Source organism: Rhinolophus sinicus, chromosome 9, assembly GCF_057876585.1.
Source record: "Rhinolophus sinicus isolate RSI-liver-muscle chromosome 9, RSI-T2T, whole genome shotgun sequence".
In the NCBI taxonomy this organism is placed as follows: domain Eukaryota; kingdom Metazoa; phylum Chordata; class Mammalia; order Chiroptera; family Rhinolophidae; genus Rhinolophus; species Rhinolophus sinicus.
The window spans coordinates 4,090,564-4,114,576 of NC_142509.1; the positions used below are offsets into that span (position 1 = coordinate 4,090,564).

Genomic DNA, 24,013 nt, shown 5'->3' on the forward strand with positions numbered 1-24,013 from the left:
CTCTACTATTTACTAACTGTGTGATCTTGGGCAAGTTAATCTCTCTGATCTCAGTGCCTTTGTCTGTAGAATGAGGATAATAATAGTGCTTACCTCACACGATTGTTGAAAAGATTAAAAATGGAAATAAATATAAGTCAAGTAGTGCAATGCTTTGCACATAATAAGTGGTTAAAAATTGCCGGCTATTATCAATGAATGCTTCTGTATGGGGGGTTTAAAATATATTAAATGATAAATTTGTACTATCTGTCATTTTGTTTGTTTCATGGCACTTCTATCTGTCCCTAGAGAGGGTGACTGAAAGGAGAAAGAGATAAAGTTCAGACCAGTCATTTCTTTATTAGTTTTGATAGGGAGGTGGAGGCAGAAGTATAAAGTCAAAGGCTGAAATGAGGCTTTAATTTATCAGTGGATTTTAATTATCAGCATAGTCTCAACTCTCCATTGCCCCGAATCCCTAAAAATGACTTATTGCCCTCTCAGTAGTGAGTCTGTGTCTATTTTTAACTTCCATCCTCTGTTGAGATCTCTCTGTGGAAGGTAATAAAAGATTCAGGTTTAGAGATTTGGGAGACCTCATCAAAATGGCGGCGTGAGGTGAGCCTCTGGAAATCTCACCTGGAATTTACAACAAATTGAAAAACTATTAACTCCACAAAGGACTCCCTGCACAGCAGACAGGCAAGATGAAGAGTCTCACTACTGAATTCACCTAAAGGTGGGCAAATTGCGCGAACAGGGAGGAGGAAAGGGAGAAGTGGGGAGACAGAGCCGCGCGGGCGCAGGACGCAGACCTAGCTCAGTGCTCCGAACTCGCTGCATCCCAGAACTACCGCAGCTGCGAGAGAGGGAAGAAGTCGGACTGCTAGGGCTCCATTTATGGTCACAGGGCTGAGGGGACAGCATATAACACGGCTGAACCCAACGCTCATGACAGAGACCTCAGAGCAAAGACTGAGGGAAGAAGGCTGAAAACAGTGGTTTAAGCCCTCACTGCCACAGAGAATGGAAGCCTTAGGCACTGAAACTAGCCGACCCCTCCCTGCCCTCCCAGAGATCGCCCTGCCCCCACCTGTCCAGTGCTAGAAGCAGAACAGTAGCGTGTCAGATCAAAAGAACAGAATATTTGCAGCTCTGAGAACTGTGGCCCACAGACACAGATTCGCAGCCCAATTAGTTCCGGCAAAGGGGAGAGCGCTTTGGAAGCAGGGCTGGCTGTGGTGGTGGTTGCCGCCATTGCTCTAGGCCAATTCTCACAGTTCACCCAGCCCGTGTTCCCACCATTCTGGGCGGATCCCTGCAGAAGTAAACAGAACTGCTGAAACACACAGGCTCTGAATCTAGTGCAGGAAGAGCTTTGGAACTTCGAAAGCTCTCCTCATCCCCACACAGACGCCGTGCCCTGTGACCCAGGCGAACTGTTAACAGAGAAGAAGCCCGCCTTCCAGGGAATCCCCACATTGTGTGAGAAGCTGGAATAGTGCAGAGAAAACATAACACTACAGTGTGAGAGAGAAAAAATGGCTGTAGTCGGAGAGAAAATAAAACATTCTACAAACACATACTGGAAAACAAAAGCAAGACCTCTTTCTATCAACCTGTTGCAAAACTACCTACTCCAGTAGATGTCTAGGAAGAGAAATAATAAATCAGTAATTGCCATGAATAACCAAGGCAACAAGATAGCTCAGAAAGAAAGTGAAAAGTCTCCAGAAAATGAACTTAAAGATATGGAAATACGCGACTTAAATGACAGAGAAGTCAAGATTGTAGTTATAAAAAAACTCAACGAGATGCAAGAAAACACAGAAAGGCAGTTTAATGAACTCAGAAACACAGTCAAAGAACACCATGAACATTTTACCAAACAGATTGAAATTTTTAAAAGAACCAAATAGAATATCTGGAGATTAGGAACTCAAGAGAAGAAATTAAGAATGAAACAGCCAGCTTAGGAAGTAGAGTTGACCAGACGAAGAATCAGTGACATTGAATATAGAAACCTGGAAATGACACAGATGGAAGAAGTAAGAGACTTGAGACTTACAGAAATGAAAGAACTGTACTAGAACTTTCTGACTCCATCAGAAAGAGCAATATAAGAATAATGGGCATACCAGAAGGAGAAGAAAGAGAGAAGGGAACACAGAGTATATTCAAACAAATAGTCGATGAGAACTTCTCAAACTTGAGGAAAGAACTGGATCCTTGAACCCAAGACGCAAATAGAACACCTAATTACCTCAACCCCAACAGGCCATCTCCAAGGCACATTGTATTGAAGCTGTCAAAAATCAACGACTAAGAAAGATTCCTCAAGGCAGCCAGGGAAAAGAAGATGGTAACCTACAAAGGAAAGCCCATTAGATTATCATCAGATTTCTCGGCAGAAACTCTACAAGCCAGGAGGGAGTGGAACCAAATTTTCAAACTATTGAAAGAGAGAAATTATGAGCCAAGAATAACATACCCAGAAAAGATATCCTTTAGATATGAAGGAGGAATAAAGACCTTTCCAGACATACAGAAGCTGAGGGAATTTCCTAATACACGACCTGCACTACAAGAAATACTAAAGGAGGCTATTCGACCACCATCAACAGGGACAATTTGTGGCAACCAAAACATAAAAAGGGGGAGAGTAAATGCTTGAACCGGAATATGGGAATGGAGAAAGTAGGCATGCTGAAGAAAATGGAATACTCTAAATATCAAACTTTCTTTTACATAAACTAAGGGTAACCACTCAAAAAAAAAAAATCCAGAACTGAAATGTATACTGTAATGAAAGAAGAAACACAGGGAAACATTATAGGATACCACTACACAGAAATAATAGACAACAACAAAATGGCAAAGAAATGATGGAGACACAGTCTTACCAGAAAACTAAAGATAGAATGATAGGAAATCCTCACATATCAATGATCACCCTAAATGTAAATGGACTGAACTCACCAATAAAAGGCACAGAGTAGAAGATTGGATCAAAACACTAAACCCAACCATATGCTGTCTCCAAGAGACCCATCTGAGCTACAAAGGCAAGCATAGACTCCAAGTGAAAGGGTGGAAATTGACACTCCAAGCAATTGGTATCCAGAGAAAATCAGAGTAGCTATACTGGTATCAGATGAAATAGATTTCAGGTTGAAAAATGCAACAAGAGACAAAGATGGACATTTCATAATGGTAAAGGGGACTATACAACAAGAAGACATAACAGTCATCAATATTGATGCCCCAACCAGGGAGCACCGAAATATACCAAGCAACTACTAACAGAACTAAAGGGAGAAATTGACCAAAACACAATTATACTAGGGGACCTAAATACATCATTGACAGCTATGGATAGATCATCCAAACAGAAAATAAATAATGAAATAGCAGCCCTAAATGACACATTAGATGAAATGGACATAATTGACATTTATACAGCACTTCGTCCTAAAACATCAGACTATACGTAGTGTACAAGTAACATTCTCAAGGATAGACCATATATTGGGACATACAACTAACCTCAGCAAATTTAAGAAGATTGAAATCATACCAAGCATATTTTCTGATCACAAGGCTTTGAAATTGGATATCAACTGCAAAAAGGAACCACAAATACATGGAGATTAAACAACATACTTTTAAAGAACGACAGGGTCAAAGACAAAATTAGAGGAGAGATCAAAAGATACATAGAAACAAATGACAATGAAAATACATCCTACCAAAACTTTTGGGATGCAGCAAAAGCAGTTTTAAGAGGGAAATTTATGTCATTACAGGCCTATTTGAAGAAACAAGAAATATCCCAAATAAATAACCTCACGTTACACCTTAAAGAACTAGAAAAAGAAGAACAAGTGAAACCCAAGGTCAGCAGAAGAAAGGAAATAACAAAAATCAGAGCAGAACTAAATGAAATAGAGAACAAAAAGACAATAGAAAAAAATAATGTGATAAAGAGCTGGTTCTTTGAAAAGATTAACAAAATTGACAAACCCTTGGCTAGGCTCACTAAGATAAAAAGAGAGAAGACATAAATAAAATCAGAAATGAAAAAGGGGAAGTTACCATGGATGCCTCAGAAATACAAAAGATCATCCAAGAATACTATGAAGGACTATATGCCACCAAACTCAATAACCTAGAATAAATTGACAAGTTCTTAGAAACACATAGCCTTCCTAGGCTGAACCATGAAGAACTGGAAAATCTAAACAGACTGATCACCAGTAACGAAATTGAATAAGTCATCCATAACCTTCCCAAAAGCAACAGTCCAGGACTAGATGGCTTTACTAGTGAATTCTACCAAACTTTCAAAGAGGATCTAATACCAATCCTTCTCAAACTCTTCCAAAAAATTGAAGAAGAGACAGTATTCCCTAACCCATTTTATGAGGCCAACATTACCCTGATACCAAAACCTGGTAAGGACAACACAAAAAAGAGAACTACAGACCAATATCTCTGATGAATACCGATGCAAAAATCCTAAATAAAATTCTAGCAAATCGAATACAACAATGCATTAAAAAGATTATTCATCACGACCAAGTGGGGTTCATCCCCGGGGCACAAGGATGGTTCAACATTCGCAAATCCATCAATGTGATACATCACATAAACAAAATAAAGGACAAAAATCATATGATTCTATCAATTGATGCAGAAAACATATTTGACAAGATACAATGTCCATTTATGATTAAAACACTTAATAAAATAGGTATGGAAGGAAAATACCTTAACATAATAAAGGCCATGTATGACAAACCCTCAGTTAATCTCATAATTAACGGTGAAAAACTGAAGCCCTTTGCTGTATGTTCAGGAACACGACAGGGCTGTCCCTTATCACCTCTGCTTTTCAACATAGTGTTGGAAGTCCTTGCCAGAGCAATCAGGCGAGAGAAAGAAATAAAAGGCATCAAATTGGGAATGAAGAAGTTAAATTATCACTCTTTGCAGATACATGATGCTGCATATAGAAAACCCTAAGGACTCCACCAAAAAGCTATTAGAAACAATCAACGAATACAGTAAAGTGGCCAGCTACAAAATCAACGTACAGAAGTCCATTGCATTCCTATATAATAACAATGAAATCTCAGAAAAAGAAATTAAAAAAAAATTCCTTTTGCAATTGCAGCAAAAAGAATAAAATACCTAGGAATAAACTTAACCAAGGATGTGAAAGACCTATATGCTGAAAACTATAAGACATTTTTAAAAGAAATTGAAGAAGACACAAAGAAATGGAAAGTCATTCCGTGCTCATGGATTGGAAGAATCAACATAGTTAAAATGGCCATATGACCCAAAGCAATATACGCATTTAACGCAATCCCCATCAAATTCCCAATGGCCTTTTTTAAAGAAACAGAACAAAAAATCATCAGATTTGTTTGGAACCACAAAAGACCCCGAATAGCCAAAGCAATCTTAAGAGAAAAGAACTATAATGGAGGTATCACACTTCCTGACTTTGGCTTGTACTACAGGGCCACAATAATCAAAACAGCATGGTATTGGCAGAAAAACAGACACATAGACCAATGGAATAGAATTGAGAACCCAGAAATAAAACCACATAAATATGGACAGATAATTTTTGACAAAGAAGCTAAAAACATACAATGGAGCAAAGACAGCCTCTTCAATAAATGGTGCTGGGAGAATTGGATAGCCACGTGCAAAAGAATGAAACTGGACTGCTATTTGTCACCATGTACCAAAGTTAATTCAAAATGGATCAAAGACTTAAGCATAAGACCTGACACAATAAACTGCATAGAAGAAAACATAGGTACTAAACTTATGGACCTTGGGTTCAAAGAGCATTTTATGAACTTGACTCCAAAGGCAATGGAAGTAAAAGCTAAAATAAACAAATGGGACTATATGAAACTTAAAAGCTTCTGCACAGCAAAAGAAACCATTGACAAAATAAAGAGGCCACCAACTGAATGGGAGAAGACTTTTGCAAACAGTGCCTCCGATAAGGGGCTAGTATCCAGAATATACAAGGAACTCATGCAACTCAACAACAACAAAAAAAAACAACCCAATTGAAAAATGGGCAGAGGACTTGAAGAGACATTTCTCCAAAGAGGACATACAAATGGCAAATAAACATATGAAAAAATGCTCAACATCACTAATCATCAGAGAAATGCAAATCAAAACCACAATGAGATATCACCTCACCCCAGTCAGAATGGCTATCATCAACAAGACAAATAGTAACAAGTGTTGGAGAGGCTGCGGAGAAAAAGGAACCCTCATACACTGTTGGTGGGAATGCAGACTGGTGCAGCCGTTATGGAAGGCAGTGTGGAGGTTCCTCAAAAAATTACGAATAGAATTGCCATATGACCCAGCAATCCCTCTCCTGGGTATCTACCCAAAAAATCTGAAAACATTTAGAGATAAAGACACGTGTGCTCCAATGTTCATTGCAGCTTTGTTTACGGTGGCCAAGACATGGAAACAACCAAAATGTCCTTCAATAGATGAATGGATGAAGAAGTTGTGGTATATATACACAATGGAATACTATTCGGCGGTAAGAAAAGATGATATAGGAACATTTGTGACAACATGGATGGATCTTGAGAGTGTAATGCTGAGCGAAAAAAGTCAGACAGAAAAAGCAGAGAACCATGTGATTTCACTGATATGTGGTATATAAACCAAAAGCAACAAAAGAACAAGACAAACAAATGAGAAACAGAAACTCATAGACACAGACAGTGGTTTGGTGGTTGCCAGAGGGTAAGGGGGGTGGGGGGTGGGAGATGAGGGTGAGGGGGATCAAATATATAGTGATGGAAGGAGAACTGACTCTGGGTGGTGAACACACAATGGGATTTATAGATGATGTAATACAGAATTGTACACCTGAAATCTATGTAATTTTACTAACAATTGTCACCCCAATAAATTTAATAAAATTAAAAAAAAAAAAGTTGTGGTATATATACACAATGGAATACTATTCGGCGGTAAGGAAAAATGAAATAGGACCATTTGTGACAACATGGATGGATCTTGAGAGTATAATGCTGAGCGAAATAAGTCAGACAGAAAAAGCAGAGAACCATATGATTTCACTGATATGTGGTATATGAACCAAAAACAACAACAAAAAAAGAAAAACAAATGAGAAACAGAAACTCATTGACACAGACAATAGTTTAGTGGTTACCAGCAGGAAAGGGGGGAGGAGGGTGGGAGATGAGGGTAAGGGGGATCAAATATATGGTGATGGAAGGGGAACTGACTCTGGGTGGCGAACATAGAAAGGGATTTATCGATGATATAATTTACACCTGAAATCTATGTAACTTTACTAACAATTATCACCCCAATAAACTTCAATTAAAAAAAAGAATGCAGCAGTCTTTCTTCAAAAGGTTGATGCTTCTGACCTATTATCATTTGGGTAAAGTGCTGGAATATATTCTTACTAATATGTTCGTGAAAAGATGACCATTTGCATCATATCGTACAGTTAACAAGAATCTCTTAAAAGAGTTTTAAAATAACAAGAATATTAGAGAAGTTCTTAAGGACTGCAAGAGCTTTAATACACTTCTTACATCACGTGTGTGAGTAAAACTGTAATCAGGCTTAGCTTGTGCTTCATAAGACACATCTCAGAGCTTCTCTTCTCCCAGAGACAGATAAGTGCAATTAAGAATCTGGACCTTGATCTGTATGCTCTGTAATGATAGTGCACAGATAAATCGCTCATCCAGAATTCTGCTTCTCACATTACGGTGGCAAGGATAGGCCCAGAATCGCCATTTGGCTTCCTACACGCAGTATATATTTCTGCAGAAAATGACAGGTCTCAGCAAGGGAGGCTTTGTAATGCCAAGTAATTTCCTCTAAGTTTACTTTCTTCCTGTCATTCACCCACACCCAAATGACTCAAGTGGTTGCGCCATGTTCATTTATTCATCTATTCACTCATGTAATGAGTCTTTGGTTTCCCAGAGGACTGACTCTCTTCCAGATGATCTTTGCATTTACACTTCAAAAGCATGAAGTCAGCAAGCAGGCTCTGGGTGACTTCCCTTCCTCTTTGCCTAGGGACCTAGCGCACTGCATGCTTATGAGAGAGGGGTGGTGAAGAACAAGAAATCACCCAAGTGTTTTATTACTTAAGATGGGTGGTTCCCAACTCTAGTTAATGATTAGCATCTCTTCAAAAGCGTTAAAAACATTTTGGAATAATGTACTGTAAGCATATGGTAAACATTCAAACAAAACAAAATGGTATACAGTGAAAAGTCAGTCTCTCCCCCAAGCCTATGCCTCAGGTTCCCTCCCACAGGTAACTGTGTCACCAGTCATGTGCATTCTGCGCCTACACTTGATTCATGGTTTGACTGGGTAGATAATCTTAGGTTGGATATAATTTTTACTCAAATTTCAGAAGGCATTGTTCCATTGATTCCTAGCTTCCAAAGTTACTACTGGGAAGTCTGATGCCACTTTTAATTCCAGTCTTTTGTAATTTACCTCTTGTTTCTCTCTGGATGTTTTTAGGGTATTTTATCTTCATCCCTAGAATTGTAAAATGTTACTATGATGAGTTATTGGTGTAGGTCTTTATTTTCCCCCATTCATTTATTGTTAGGTCATTTAATCTGAAAATTCATTTCATTTAAATGTCAGGAATGTTATTAGGCTATTTAAAAATAATTCCTTCCATACTCTCGTCTTTCGCTTTGCACACATATGTGTCAAATATTGGACCTCCTGGATTGATCCCCTAATTTTCTTATCTTTTTATCATGTTGTTTGATTGATTTATTTCAAAAGTTTTTTCCAAAAGATCTCTTGGGAGGCACAACATGTTTGTCATTAAAATCAGGGATTCAAATACATGTAGTATGCACTCCTTTCTAGTTGTACAACCTTTGGCAAGTTCCTTATCCTCTCTGTGCCTCAGTTCTCTCATCTGTGACATGGAAAAAATAATGGTACCCAACTCATGGGCATTAAACGAGGATTAAAATACATCACACAGATGAAGTTAGTTTTAATACATGCCTGGTACATAGTAAATGTTCAATAAATATTGCTGTTATCATTGTCTCTTTCTTTTGCATAACATTCTGCAATTTTGTCCCTTGTATCTCTGAGGATATTAGTCATAAGCTGCCTTGCATAGTCTCTGTTTCTATTTGTCATTCCCTTACTTTTCTGAAACATCTCATGTTGGATAGAGAGATACTAAAAAGCTGCTTGGAAGTTCTGTGAGAGAACAGGGTTTTCTGTACAGGGGATTTCTCTGTAGGCTTTTTCACCGTGGGATTCTCAAATGTCAGTGTATCTGAAGCTGTTCTATTTCTCTAGAGAAGAATTTTTAAATCACCTTTCTGTCAGTGGGAGGTGGGTAGATTGCTAATGATCTCTGAGCTGGATGGGTAAGGGGTCAGAGGCATCCTATTCAGGAAGCAAATCAAATAGCCTCAAAGAAGAGGCCTGCAGACCCTGACTTTGGGAATCCCTGCGTTTACAGTTTGGCCCTCTGCTCTTTGTGGTGCCAGAGTCTCTGAGTCTGGTTCTCCCAACCCCTCCTCTTGTGAGATTGGGGAAGAGTTGGGGCTTCTCTGTGGAGAGTGCAGAAAGGAGAAACCTATAGATATCTAACTGCTCTTTTTAAACAGACTTCCTCCTGATTCCCCGTGCCTGAACTCAACTTTTTGTTGTGCCTGTGTAGCTTCCAGTGTTTGAGCCTTTTCCTGAACTGGCCTGCCCGCCATTAGCACTGGAGTTTAAGCCACTGTGCTTTGGTAAGTCATTGTCTCTCCTCCACCTGCTTCTCTTCATCTAAACATGTGTCAGCATTTCTCTTTCACCTTTTATCTCCTCTCCATTCTCTTGTCCTTGTGGATTTACATTTGTTTATTCCTTTACTTTCATCTTAATGGGATTTGGAAAGGAAACAGAAATACACCGCATCACCTAAAATTCCAGTAAATGGTTGGACGTATGGGGAGGGGCAGACATTGTCTTAAACACTAGGCATTTTCTCTGCTCCATTTTTGAAAACAACTGAAAACTTAACCCATGGCTTTGTATCCTCCCACTTCCTCTGTTCTACAGATAGTCACCTTTGCACTGTCGTATCCATAGACTGTGCTCCTGTTGCTAACCCTGTGCCTGATAGGACAGTCCTCCAGACCAGAACTGCTTGTCCTTGTCATCAGGATGCTCATGTTGGAGACAGGGTGGGCACACTCCTGCAGGAAAACATTTCTGCTGGGACACCCTTTGCTCGGCAGGATAGAAAAGCAGAAAGGAAGCTTCTGTTCCCAGATTTTCTCTTCTCCACAGGACCTTGCCTGAGAGAAGGGCACCAGAAAAATGTGAGACCAAGTCTCACTTGCAAGGAGGAAATTGTCAGTCATTTTGCTAATTTTGACCTATGAAACCCATAGAGAAAAAAGTGTGTGCAAATTGTTTAATACCTTCCTTTTTTCTCTCCTTCCCTCCCTCCCTCCCTCCCTATTCACCAGGCATGTTGTATTTAAATTTTTTGGGCTCAGATTCGGGGAAAATGAATCAAAGTTTTCATTAAAGAAGTAAAGAAATCCCAGTGATGAAGCCACCATGCCCAACGTAAATAAAGCCCTGTCCTGCCCAGCATAGCTCTTTCTTCTCCCCTCCTCTCTTTTGCTGTGTTTGCAACTTGGAAACCCAAATCAGAGACTGAGGCCTTCCTAGGAAAAATATTTGTTTAAATCTTTCAGTGTCTCTGTGGTCTTTAAAGGCTACTGTGGTTTTCAGTCCCAGAATCCTCTTTTCTGAGCATATCACATCGGCCTCCAGGGGTGTCCCCTTTCTGGGGGCATGAACTCTACAGAACTCTAGCAGACATCTAAGGATTCTTGTTCATGAGAAATTGGTGGCAAGCCCTGTGAGGAGCTGCATGGGACCTGCAGGCAGATTTCTTGGACTGCTAGCTCCTGTATCCGCCAGTGAACTAACAACTTGACCATATATGATGTCTCAGTGTTACACAGCGATTCCGTGGGAGACATGAAAGTAGGATTAACACAGGAGTCCTGATTCATGCCCTCATGGAGCATCCAATATAGTTCTAAGTTACATGAAAGAATCACTATCACTAAAAGACAGCACAAAACCTGCACAACCTGTGAAACCACAGGAGCTCAGAGGAGATGGCAACCAGTGGATGATGAAAATCAGTGAAGGAAATAAGACTTCCAATCTGAATAATCATAGCATTTCAGTAGGTGGGACGGGTGATATAGGTGGAGGGGAGCTTTGCCAAGACAGAGGCAGGAATGAGTGCTAGATGTTTGAGTTGGAGTGAATTGATGATTCAAGGTTGGATTACAAGGGAAGGAGAAGAGGAACAGAGAAGGAATAAGTCATCTGAGGCGACATTTAGGAGAGGGGAGCTTTTAGAGAAACAGCTTAAAGAACAGCTCTAAATTTTTTGTTGTTATTGTTTTAATTTAATAATAGTCTCTGTTTTTATCTGCAAGTTCCCCTGCTGACTGGTTTACCATTCTTTCAGATTAATTCAGAGGTGGGCAGAGTCTTACTTTTGCTCCCCCGCCGTACAACCCCTCTTACATCTGCAAGCTTTTGGTGTCTTGAGTTGTCAAAGGTAAGTGAATTGAAAAACGGATACATTTCATTTAGCAAAAAAGGATATATTTCATTTAGCAAAAAAAGGATATATTTCGTTTAGCATATATCTGGCAGCAGAGACCTGAAGTGCAAAATTCCCACTCCTCTGCGTGGTACCTCTTATACAATCTAACAGCAGTCTGCCCATATCACGTTTTAGAATATCTGGTCCTATCATGTCAGTCCATGTCCATCAATCATTCATTTAATAAATAGTTATCAAGCACCTGCTAAGTGTCTGATGCTGTTTGAGGTACTGGGGATACAGCAGTGAACAAAATGGGTATTCTCCTTATTTCGTATTCCTCAAAAAGATATGCTCATCTCTCTGAGGGTCATGGGCACTGTGACAAGGCCACGGAGAGCTATAGAACAATCAGGTAATCAGTATTTTCTTTGAGTATCATTTTATTAAATGATAAGTAATTGAAAACAATGCCCTGTATTAAAATAATATATGGAGTAGAATACAAAATTCATATGCATTTTTAAGCTAAAACAAGACTTTAAAGAAATGCCCTTGTGGCAGGTTGTTCTGGGCTATGTTCCCAAGTCCCCAGAGACAAACATGCAAGCTCCTCTGCCCTTAGGGGCACTTTGGTGGAAAAGTTTGCAGAGCACTGTCCTGCGTAACAACCTCTAGTGGTCTCATCACGGCCTGCAGGGTCCGGTGCAAAGTCCTTCGTGAGCGTTCAAGGTTCTTCAGGACGTGGTATTAGGCCACTTTCCCCAGTACACACTCACCTTGCTTCCCACACCCTCCTTCTACAGCAGGAGTGAGTATTTCCTAAACATACCAATTACTGAGCATATGGAGCACCCACTAAGCTCTGTGCTGGGGTGAGGGTTTGTATATGGTAAAGACACAGTCTGATTCACAACCCACAGAGAGTTGCTCATGCTCTTTACTGCCTTATCTTCCCTGCCTGGAAAATCCTTCTCTCTCTTTCAAGGAACCAGCCCAAATATGTTGCTTTGCCTAAACAGCATGAATTTCTTTTATCTGTCTTCCCATAGTAGGAACGGACACTTCTATAGTTTTCACATTTTGTTGTGCCTATATATTTCCTCATCTTTTCTCTCATTAGACATTAAGTTCCCCATGCAGGAATGCTTTTGTATCTATTTTTCAATTATACAGTAGTTGTCACCAAGTAGGCCTTCAATGAATGGAAGCTGAACTAATTAAATGTTCAGAGAGACATGCAAATTCTCTGGGAAACTCATCTGAAAGCATTAATTAATTTATTCATCATCAATGCAGTCATTAATTAAATATTTACCAGCTTTCTACTATTGAACCAGGTTTATGAAGATAATAGAAAGAAAAACAGAACTAGTCTCTTCCCTCATGAAGCTTACAATACTATGAAGAAGACTCACAGTTAATAAAAGAAATATAATTATAAGTATTGAATTATATTGACTGGGATAAATTAAATATAATTAAATAAATAAATCTATAAATCTGATAAATGTTATTAAGGAATAGTACAGCAAGCTATGAACAAATAGTTTCATCAAGTATACTTTGATTTCCTAATATCTCGTATAGTTATATTGTTTAGACTATAGTGGAATTCCTCTTCCTTTTTAAACTTTTTCTTTGCTTGTTCAAATCTTCTTTGAACTGTATTTTTGACTGTTCCACCTCTTGGATAACGACTTCTCCATATTAGTAAATGAGACTGTGTGAGCAGGGAAGGGGGATCGAGAGGGACAGTCTCTTCCACATTTAAAAATCAGACAAGTTTAAAAATCAGAACTAAGTCTTCCTAGAGAGGAGAAATGATAGCAGAAAATAGAGAAGGAGGGAATACTTCCTAACATATTTTACCAGTATTACTCGGCTCCTGAAAACCAGATAATGATATCTACACACACACACATACACACAAGGGGGGGGGGTGTTGGAGAGAGAGAGAGAGAGAATCACAGACCAATATCCCTCAAGAACGTACGTGCAATCATCCCTTAACAAAATCAAATCAAGCAATAAATACAAAAAATAATACATCAAACCTAGTGGGTTTTATCCTCAGAATGTAAAGTTGGTTTAACATTAAAAAATCTACCATTTTAATTGTCTATAGTTATAGCAAAGAAGAAAAGCAATATCATTTCAGGAGATGAAGAATTTAACAAATTTAACATCCATTTACGATTAAAAAAAAAAAGTCAGCAAACCAGGAAAAAAGGAAACAGCTATAAAAAAGAAAAATAACTGCAATTTAGTGAAAAATAATTGAATTTTAATCATTAATGACCTTTTTCAAATTGAGTCATAAAATGTATAGAGGTAAGAAGAACCTTGGGGAATTTCTATGCTAATAGCTAATTTTATTGAGCACTTGCTAAGAACTTTATGAACATTATCTTATTTAATCCTTACAACCACTCTATAAAATAGGTACAATTTTTGTTCCCATCTTATAGATGATGAAACTGAGATTTGAAGAAATCAGATAAACTGCTCAGGGAAATACGAGTACAACCAGTAAATGGCACAGCCAGTATTTGAACAATAAGTTTGTTGTTTGGAGTTTGTGGTCTTAACTGTTGTTCAGTACTGCTTCTCATTTATAGCCACGTTACCTTGTAAATCAGGCAACTGAGTGTTAGGTCACATGGGTGCAAGTTAGTGGCAAAGTTGGGACTAGAACCCATGTCTTATGACTCCGGGGGCACTGTTTTTTTTCCAGAAACTGTGTGTTACTTTCACATCTAATCCTCTTACTCTTCCTTTCTACCAAACCCACATCTTTCCCTTGGAAGCTCCAGGCCTGAAATGCTAGAGAAATAAATACAATTTAGAGAGCTAAGGATTGAATTTCATCTCCTGCTCTGTTTAGCATTCAAAACCACTAAGCCACACAGAGAATGCTGCCCACACTGAGAAAAGAACATGTTAAAACAGGATTGAGTGGAATCCTCCCTTTATAGGAATGTAGATGGTGAGAAAGGAAACATCTTAAAGGGAAAAGGAGGTAAAGAAAGTTAGGGGCGGGGGTGGGGATCACTCCATGGTTTTCATCCCTCAGATGAAACTCGGGGCCTGACCAGGGGACGCCAAGGGATGCACATGTCCAAGGAGGCCAGGACAAAGGTCAGCTCCCACCTTCCTACTCACAGCCCCCAGGGCCTCTTAGAACAACCTGAGCTGTACTGGGAAGTGGTGTCAGGGCATCAAGGCTCAGGAGCTTTGCTCTACCCTGGAAAGGCTTGGCAAAGTTAAAAAGGAAGAACAATTGGAGAAATGTGAATTAAGAAGAAAAATGGTACCAGCAGGGTGATGTCTACACCGGTAAAGAGGGAGAACACTCTCAGCAGCCTTCCTCTTACACAAGTTGAAATCCCCTCTCACCCAGACGGAAAGAAGCCTACTTTCCATGGCAGGTGGTCTCTTCCCATTGTGACCAGCATCATTCCTGTGTCCTGTACCATGTAGGAAAGTGTAGAGCAGAATTTTGAAAATGGTTGGGGAAAAAAAAATAATTCAGGTTCAGAAAATAGTTCATAAATCTAAACCTTGGCTGAAAGTCGCTTCCTAACACCATCATGGGACACATGCGCATATATTTACGCACAGCAGAAAAATGTGCTAAGACCTACATAATCTTTGTTTTACTTCCCCAGATGGATTTTAAAGATAATATACTGTACAGTCATCTCTCAGTATCCGAGGGGGATCAATTCCAGGAACCCCCTCGAATAGTAACATCTGAGGACACTCAAGTCCCTTGCGTAAAATGGTATAGTATTTATTTGCATACAACCTACACATATCCATATACTTTCAATCATCTCTAGATTGCTTCCAATACCTTATACAATGTAAATACTATGTAAATAGTTGTTGTATTGTATTGTTTAAGGAATAAGGACTAGAAAAAAAGTCTGTATATGTTCAGGACAGACCCAACGCATCAACAATGTAACAATTTTCCCCAATATTTTCTATCCGGAGGTGTTTGAATCTGCAGATGCAGAACCCCCAAATACAGAGGGCTGACTGTACATCATTCCAAAATAGGATATAAATGATCTTTTTTCTTCCCTGAGAATAGTATGACCATTTAGTTTTAGTTCTTTGTTCTCCTCCCTCAAATATAAACGGTATAGAAATTTCACTTGCTCCATCTGTTCCATTAAAAACATTTCCTGGTAACCACAGAGGTTAGAATATAAATATGGAAAATAATATTTTGAGTCTTGGTGGGAATTCTTATCTCCTCTTAGTTTAATTTTATGTATTTAAGATTAGGGGCAAAACAAAACAAACACATAGAAAATACCAACAAAATAAGCCCAAATCTTACCTCCTCCAAACTCTTAGAACAGTAGGTTTAAAACCAGTGTGGAGAGTGGTCACCTGAGTAGGCTTGGGTCAGACTGCAGTTCTGATTCTGCAATTTACTATATGGCCTTAAGTAAAATCCTTAACTTTTCTAAACCTAATTTTATTAGCTGTAAAATGCACCCCCATTTCACAGGGCTACTGTAAGGATTAAACACAGCAACTTTTGTTTTAGAGCACATAGTCTGAAATACACTTCAACTGTTATTATAAGGAGTACAAAGGTGGAAAGAAAGTAAAAATCCTAGGGGGAAGGGACATACATGTTAGAAACCTAAGAAAGGAGCAGAACTGACGCCAGGTGCTGAGGCAGGGCCTCTGACAGCACAAATAGCACCTTTATAGAGCACAACGAAGACAGATGAGATTTAGATCTTCCTCCAGAGCTGATGCAGTACCAGCCAGGACACACAGCTGGGCTGGTGAGAGGGCAGCATCCCTTAGTAAGGGACTCAGTAAATGAATGATTACTTTGGGGAAATGTCAAAGACAAATACTATGTATTTCTGCTTATATGTGGAATAGGAAAAGTTGTTGGAGGGTCAATGTGGAGAAGGCCATTTTCTAAATAACAGTTACCCCAACGTTTCCTATTTCTCTGTACTCTTAGATTAGTATTGTCCACTAAGGAATTCCAGAGTTGTTGGGGATGACCTGGAGATATATTCAGGGAAAGATGAGAAATTTCTAGTGACTTTAGTATAAAATTGACAGGACCTAATGACTGGAAATGAGCTGGGAAAGTCAGATAGGGCTAGATAGGAGAAGTGTGCATGACATACTAAGGAGATTAGAGTTTATCCTCGATGCATAGATGCTGTCACACAACAGCCTAGGTGATTGTCCCCCCCCCCACCCCCCGCCCCCGTGTCTTTCCTTAAGGAAAGAAGAGTCTGTGAGACTGTGCATCTCTGGGACTGTATATTTCTCTCTATTTAGTCTCCAAAAGAGGGTTTGCAGCCAATGACGAGTAAGATTCCCCACGGGGGACAACTCAGGCCAGGCGGAACCCCGCGTAGACTCCCATGAGCTGCCTTAGAAATATTTGGGAAGGGGCCTGTCTCCCCTTCCCGCTGCCTGGGAAAAGCCGCTGCTGGCTCTGACTTTCCCCTCTCACCTAATTGGGAGAAAAGTCTTGAGAGTGATAAGATTAAGTAAGCTCTCTCTGCTCGGCTCTGTGAAGCAATTTCGACACGTGATATATGTCCTTTAAAGGAGCTGCATACTTCACCTCAAGGACTTTCTGCTTCGGCTGTTTGAAGGTCAACATAATTGGTTTGGGTTGTTTCTATAACGTGATAAATGAGTCCCACAGATTGTGCCAGAAAAACACTACTACTCCCTTGTATACTTATCAATAAAAACCTCCAGTCAGCTCAAATCTGGGCTCCAGTCTTTCATGAGTGGAGACCCCCTGGCCTTCTGAGATTTAAACTTCATTAAGTCTGTTTGTTTCTTTCTTAAAACTTAAGCCAAAGCCGCCCCTTCTCGCACCCTCACTGGCCGTGTTGCGCTGGACGCGACACATAGACAGTGGGGAACCAAGGGACTTTTTAAGCAGGGGTGTTTCATGTTCAAATTTACACTCTAGCAAGAGACCTCTGTTAGCAGTGTGACATGAACTGCCAGGGGAGGGCTTGGTTACGTGGAGGCCAGTTGCAATAAATGCAGGAGTAACAATAAACAAGTTAACTGTTTTTCATCCTATGAAAATTTACTTTTTCCTTATTCACCTTGAGAACAACAAAATACCCGAGAAAGTTACCCAACATCTTTGCAGGGTTTGTGCTGATATTCTCAAAAGTAAAGTATTTCTGTGAAAATGGCAATTGTATAGAATCTAGAAACTATATGTATGTGTAGCCAAGGCTAAGGACTGACAGTTAACATCCCAAGAATGAAGAACAGTGAAAAAAATGTGCCTATCATAGATATTTTTCAGGAGTGCCAGCTGGGTATTGGGGTGTTTGAAGTAAGATGATTGCCCTGAGGTTTTTATTTTCAGTGTAACATTTCATGGCTGGAACCTGGATTATTATTTTAAAGGAACACCTTCTGAAATGTGGGCCCAAAGTATAACTTTAACAAATAACGTGCCATAAATGGAGTCTTATGGGCTGGCTAACAGCCTTTAGTTTCAAATGTTTAACACTGCCAACACAGACTGAAATGTTTGTCCTCATTCCAAACTGGGAAAGTAAACCTCCAAAGCATGCCCCGTTCCTTGGCCACCACAGACGTTTTCATGTAACCCATCTTTTCTGGAAAACCAAAACAACCTTCTGCATTGGAATGTTGAATTTTACTTGCAGACCCTTTTTTTTAAAGTTCAGAAAGGGATATCAAATTCAGAGGAAACCCTTTCAGGAGGAGGAAGGCGGGGAGGGAGTGAAGGAGGAGAAAAGGCTGGTGGAGCCGGTGGGGTCCCAGAGGGAAGAGGGCCTTCTCCTAAGAATAAACAGTGTCACCAGAGGCTGCGCTGGGGACATGTGCGCGCTATTTGCTTTGGCCAGGGCTGGCCAGGAGGTCTCAGGGTTGCTCTCCCCAGAGATGCTGAGCGGCCCCAATCACCCCGTCCCCGCAGCAAACTGCCTGCAGCCTGCAGCCTCTCGCCTGGGGCTGTCCTGCGACTTCCGGAATTGGATCCAAAGGGGAACCGTCTCCCGGCTCCCGAGGGCGGCCACCCCCGCTGGGTCAGCTCCTCACAAACAAAGAATTCAGTTGGGCGCTCCAGCTGCTGGGCTGCTGCGCAGGGCGGAAGGCGCCAGGGTCAGTGATTGAAACCACATGTGCCGGAGGTTTCGCGGCCGCGACCCAGACACCAGGGAACAGGCCTCAGCGTCACGTTTCTGTCTCCCTCTTATTTCCAAAGTCAGATCTTCTAAGGACCCCAGACCACCAGTACTCTGGCAGAAAGAGCGGTTGTTTTTGGTTTTGTTTTGTTTTAAAAGAAAGGGCAGCCTCTCCCTTCCCCTCTCCAAATAAAATGACTAGAAACCCTCAAGGCCTGGGGCGTGTGCCGGCTGAGCCCGCTCCTGGATTTCTCTGCCTATGGAAGATTCCTCAGTTCCCTCAGAGAAGACCCCAAGAAGAGGTGGATTTGGGGGGCGGAGGTGAGGGGGCGGGAGTAAAGGTTGGGAGAGGGGTGGTGAGGGGTATGGATCAAAAGAGTATAGGATACAAATTAACCCTTTTTGAATTTAAAACTTTATGAAGTTACAAGACTAACACATAAATAAGACCTAACAGGAAAATAAGCCCTAGCATGGTTTTTCAGGACATCCCCTGAACATAAGCCCTAATGCGTCTTTTGGAACAAAAATTAATATAAGACCCGGTCTTATTTTCAGGGAAACAGTATATTCTCAAAAAATGTCAACACTGCAAGGTCTCCCTTAACCCATTTTCCTCACCTCCCCCAAGTAATTGCTGTTATTGTTTATGAATATTCTTCTAGATTTTCCTCTATTTTGTTATATGTACATCTATGCGTACATATAGAAATAGAAAACTTGCTTTACATTGAACAAAACCAGAATTTTATTGTATGTATTGTTTGCAATTTATTTTCAGTAGGTTTTGAAAGTTTTTCCATGCTAGAATGTAGGGCTCTACCCTTACTCCCAAATGGGATTTATAACTATAAAAGATGAAAGAGGCAGGATAGAGGGATTAAAGAAATAAAAGAACAATGTTCTGTGACACATGAAAATCACATGAAATTTAAATTTAATGTCCATAAATAAATTTTATTGGAACACGGCTACACTCATTCATTTCTGTATTGTCTAGGGCTGCTTTCACACCACAACAGCAGAGTATTTGGGACAGAAATTGCATGGCCTACAAAACCTAAAATATTTCCTCTTTTTCCTTTACAGAAAAACTGTGCAAACCTCGGAGCTACAGAACAGTTTTTAACTCAGTAGGAACCACCTGGGATACAAAATGTTCAAAAAGTTACTGGATTATTAGACAACAGAAATAAAACAGGAGAAAGAGGACTAGCTTGTGAGTTAGGGGCCTGGGCTCCAGAGCAGTTCTGCTATTCAAAACCTGTGTGGTTTGGGCAATCAATCACCTTTCTTTAGGGCTCAGCTTCCACATCTGTAACACAAGGGGATTGGACTAGATCTCTTAGCATCCTTTCAGTGGTAGTGTTTTAAGATTCTAACTTTGGAATTCTTAAATTTGTTGTTGCTGGCAATTTATATGTCAGAAGATTGGTTGTCATTAATTGGTGGAATGAACCCTCTAGATCAGAATGTGGGGTGGTGGCCTGGTGTCTCTATTGTCTCTCCATTTGCTTCCCTTCTACATCCTTCCCCCTCCCTACACCCTCACACAACAACCTTTGTTAAAAGGCTTCTTCTCAGCTCACTCTAGACCAGAGTTTTTCCGCATTCAGCACTGTTGACCTTTTGGACCAGATAATTCTGGGTTGGTGTGGGGGACTGTCATGTGCATTATGGGATGTATAACAGCATCCCTGGCCTTTATGCTTGTTGCACCCACTCCATAACCCCAGCCTCCCCACCCCCTCGGGTTGTGACAATTAAAACTATCTTTAGGTATTGCCAAATGTTTCCTAGTGAACAAAATTGTCCCCATTTGAGAACCACTGCTCTATACCTAGGTCTCTTTCTAAGCCTAGCTCAAGTTACCAGATTCTGGTTCACAATGGGCTCTTCCATCTGTGCAACGCTAAAGCATTTATTTACCCTGTATTGTACCTTATAACTTAATCATACAAATTTAATTACTGATTAATTTTAATAATTATTATGGGGTGGCTTATATTGTCTTATATTTGTCATTTGCAATGTGCATATTTCATTCCTAAAAGCATAGTGAATACATTTTGAAAATAGGGAGTGTTTTATAACTCCTTTGATTTTGCATAAGTGTACACGAAGACTTCAATCCTATCTATTCATGCAAATTTCCTCCTCTCCACTGTGGCCCAGCTGGTGGGTTACTGTCCCCGCTCGAGCCAGAAAGACAATTAAGTTGATCTAATCAAAGGTCTTCAGATTTGACCTTGATTCTGGGTGTCAGGGGTGGGATAGGGGAGGCAATGAGAGATCCAATTGTCCAGGCACTGCCCTTAGCGATCCTAGAATGATCTTAAAAGTTATTGAAATGTGAGCCTCATATTAGAGAGTGACTCTTTAGGCAAATTTCTGTGGCATCTGGCAGACTAAGTGGCTTTGGACCTCAGTGTCTTATAGTCAAACTTCTGATGGAGGAAGGAGGAAATTGGGGGTTAGAGATTCCTGGTCTAAAGTCACCTAGAAAAAATTGTGGATGAGATTTTTGGCTGGATAGGATTTCTTAAAATAGGAAGTTTACTCCTGGACATGAGCCCACAGTTTCTTCTCTCTAGGCCAAAGTCCCACATCTCATCTCTGGTGTCTGGCTGAGACACATCAAGAACACAGTGGAAGTTCCTGACAACCTATTCCCAGGGCCAAGCCTCTTGTCTGTGTGGGGGCACAGCAGAGTTCTTGGTGGTCTTATTTCTAGCTTCCCATCCCAAATATTTTAGCAAGCTGTCTTGGGTGGGATCTATGTCTCACTGTCCCTTTATGATGGAAGAAACACTGGCCATGGAATCAAAACACATAAACCTTAGTCCCCTATAAGGTGGGTGACTATCACCAGCCATTCTCCCTCACCCTCACTGCCCACCTGTGTTGAAGAGTGTAATACCACTGAGGTGGACAGGCCTTGAGGTGGCCCCCATGATTCATGTTTTTGTGTTACCACCAGCCCTTGAGTGTAGGTGGGACCTGTGATTTGCTTCTAACCAGTAGAATATGACCAACATGATGGGCTGTCACTTCCATGATTATGTTAAATTATGTAAAACTCCCTCCAGCTGGCCTTGAGGAAGCACGCTGCCATGTTGTGAACTGCCTGTGGGGAAGGCCTCATGAGAGGGAACTGGGGGTGGTCTCTGATCAATAGCAGTGAAAAACAGAAACTCTCATTTCTACAACCTCAAGAAACTGAATGCTACCAATAGCCACATGAATGGGGAGGCACATCCCTTCCCAGTTGAGTGTCCAGATGAAAAACCAGCGCTGGCCAAGGCCTTCGAAGACTATAAGCAGCGGTTCCAGCTAAGCTGTCTCTAGACTCCGGACCACAGACTTTATGAGGTAATAAATATCTGTTGTTTTAAGCTGCTAGGTTTGTGGCAATTTGTTACATAGCAACAGATAATGAATACACATATCCCTTTGGTTTGTGTGTGAAGGGATTTGTGATCTGCAGTGCATTTACATACGTAAGGCATTATTACATCCAATATCTAGCACAGTGTCAAGTACACTGTACTCTCAATAACTATTTGTGGATGATGAGGTTCTTGGCAAAACAAGGTTAAAATGGGCATTAGGTGAGCAGTACAACAGAAAATATAAAAATAAAACATAAAGCAATAGACTGAGTTTTCTTATGTGTAGGGAAGTCTTTCCCTTGCACACTCATAGGCTGATTCCACGTGGCCTCAGGGTACCAGCTGGTGGATCCCTTTCTCCCCCACATCTCTGACTGTGTGGGGTCTGTCCCATTCCACTGCCTGACTGTGTGAAAGGTCCTGACCATCCGTGCTGTCCTAGCCCCTCAGACTTACCAGGCTCTAGAGCTACGCTAGCCACTAAGCCATATGTGGTACTTGTGCACTTGAAATGTGGCAATTGAGATGCACCTTAAGTATAAAATACACACCAGATTTTGAAGACTTGGTCCAATAAAAAGGTAAAATATGTTGTTAACTTTTTATATTGAAATAATATTTGACTATAAATATTGAATAATATTCTGTATATTTAGAGTTAAATAAAATATATTAAAATTAATTTAATACCTGTTTCTCTCTGGGTTTTTTGACATGACTACTAGAAAATTTTAGAGTACATATGGCTTTGCATTCTATTTCTATATTGTCTATTGGACAGCATTGCTCTAGGGTAACGTAAAGGGTTCACTTTGTGCTCTGATCTATTATCCGATTGAGACCGGCCCCGCAAGGTAGGGCTCTACTAGGTCTGGGCCATGGGAAACTGAAATGAGACGACACCCTTTCACTGTGAGTGGGCTCTGCTCTGCTAGGCTGTCAGTGGGCTGAGAGAGTTGTGCGCCTCACCATGTAACGCAGAACAGAAGGAGGCACTTCCTAGCCAACGTGAGCTCGAAGAGCACACCAGGAAATGGCACCTACTGTATTACCCCTGTCACTTCGCATGTCCCCTCCAGCTCTCAGCTCAGACCAAAATCCTCCCTGGAGCAGAAGATTCACGCTACCAGCAAACTGGGTTCTGGGCCAAGCATGGATAGGTCCCAGTGGCATTAGTTTCCCCCACTCATTAAGGCAGATTAGGGTCTTACTGCACAGTGCCACTCATCTGAGAGGCTTTCAGGCATACCTCACCGGCATTCTTTCCTTTCAGTTCTAAGAGTGATGTTTATTATCCTGTGAGATAGGCATCATACAGGCTTAAAGATGTTTTTTTCCCAATTAACATCCAGATGTCTCTGGGAGGAGCAAACAATTCAGCTGTTAGCTTTTATTTGTTGAAGGGCGGTATCATGTGGGGTTAAAAGCAAAGATGCTGGGGTCTGCCTGAGCTTGACATCAAGCCCCACTACTTAATAGTTGTGTGGATTTGAACATGCTGCTTCACTTCTCCGCGCCTCACTCTTCTCATCCAAAGACGCAGATAAGAAGACCACATACTTTTTTGTTTTTTGATTGTGGTAGGAACATTGAACTTGAAATCCACCCCCTCAACACATTCTAAAGTGCCCACACAATACAGTAATGTTAACTACAGGCACAATGTTACACAGCAGATCTCTAGAACTTACTCGTCTTGCTTCACTGAAATTAGGCCTGTTGATTAGCAACTCCCATTTCACCACCCCCCAGCCCCTGGCAACCACCATTCCACTCTTTGAGTC

General features: G+C 40.7%; 1 protein-coding gene and 1 long non-coding RNA gene across 2 annotated transcripts in view; one reads left to right on the forward strand and one right to left on the reverse strand.

Annotated features, from left to right (window-relative positions):
* CLMP (CXADR like cell adhesion molecule) overlaps nucleotides 1–24,013 on the reverse strand; it is a 111,680-nt gene that overhangs the window by 42,970 nt on the left and 44,697 nt on the right. The window lies entirely within an intron of this gene.
* On the forward strand, nucleotides 9,234–22,982 carry LOC148757273 (uncharacterized). The gene is made up of 3 exons (XR_016022349.1): nucleotides 9,234–9,818; nucleotides 11,573–11,665; nucleotides 19,927–22,982. It is a non-coding gene; the product is annotated as an uncharacterized LOC148757273 (long non-coding RNA).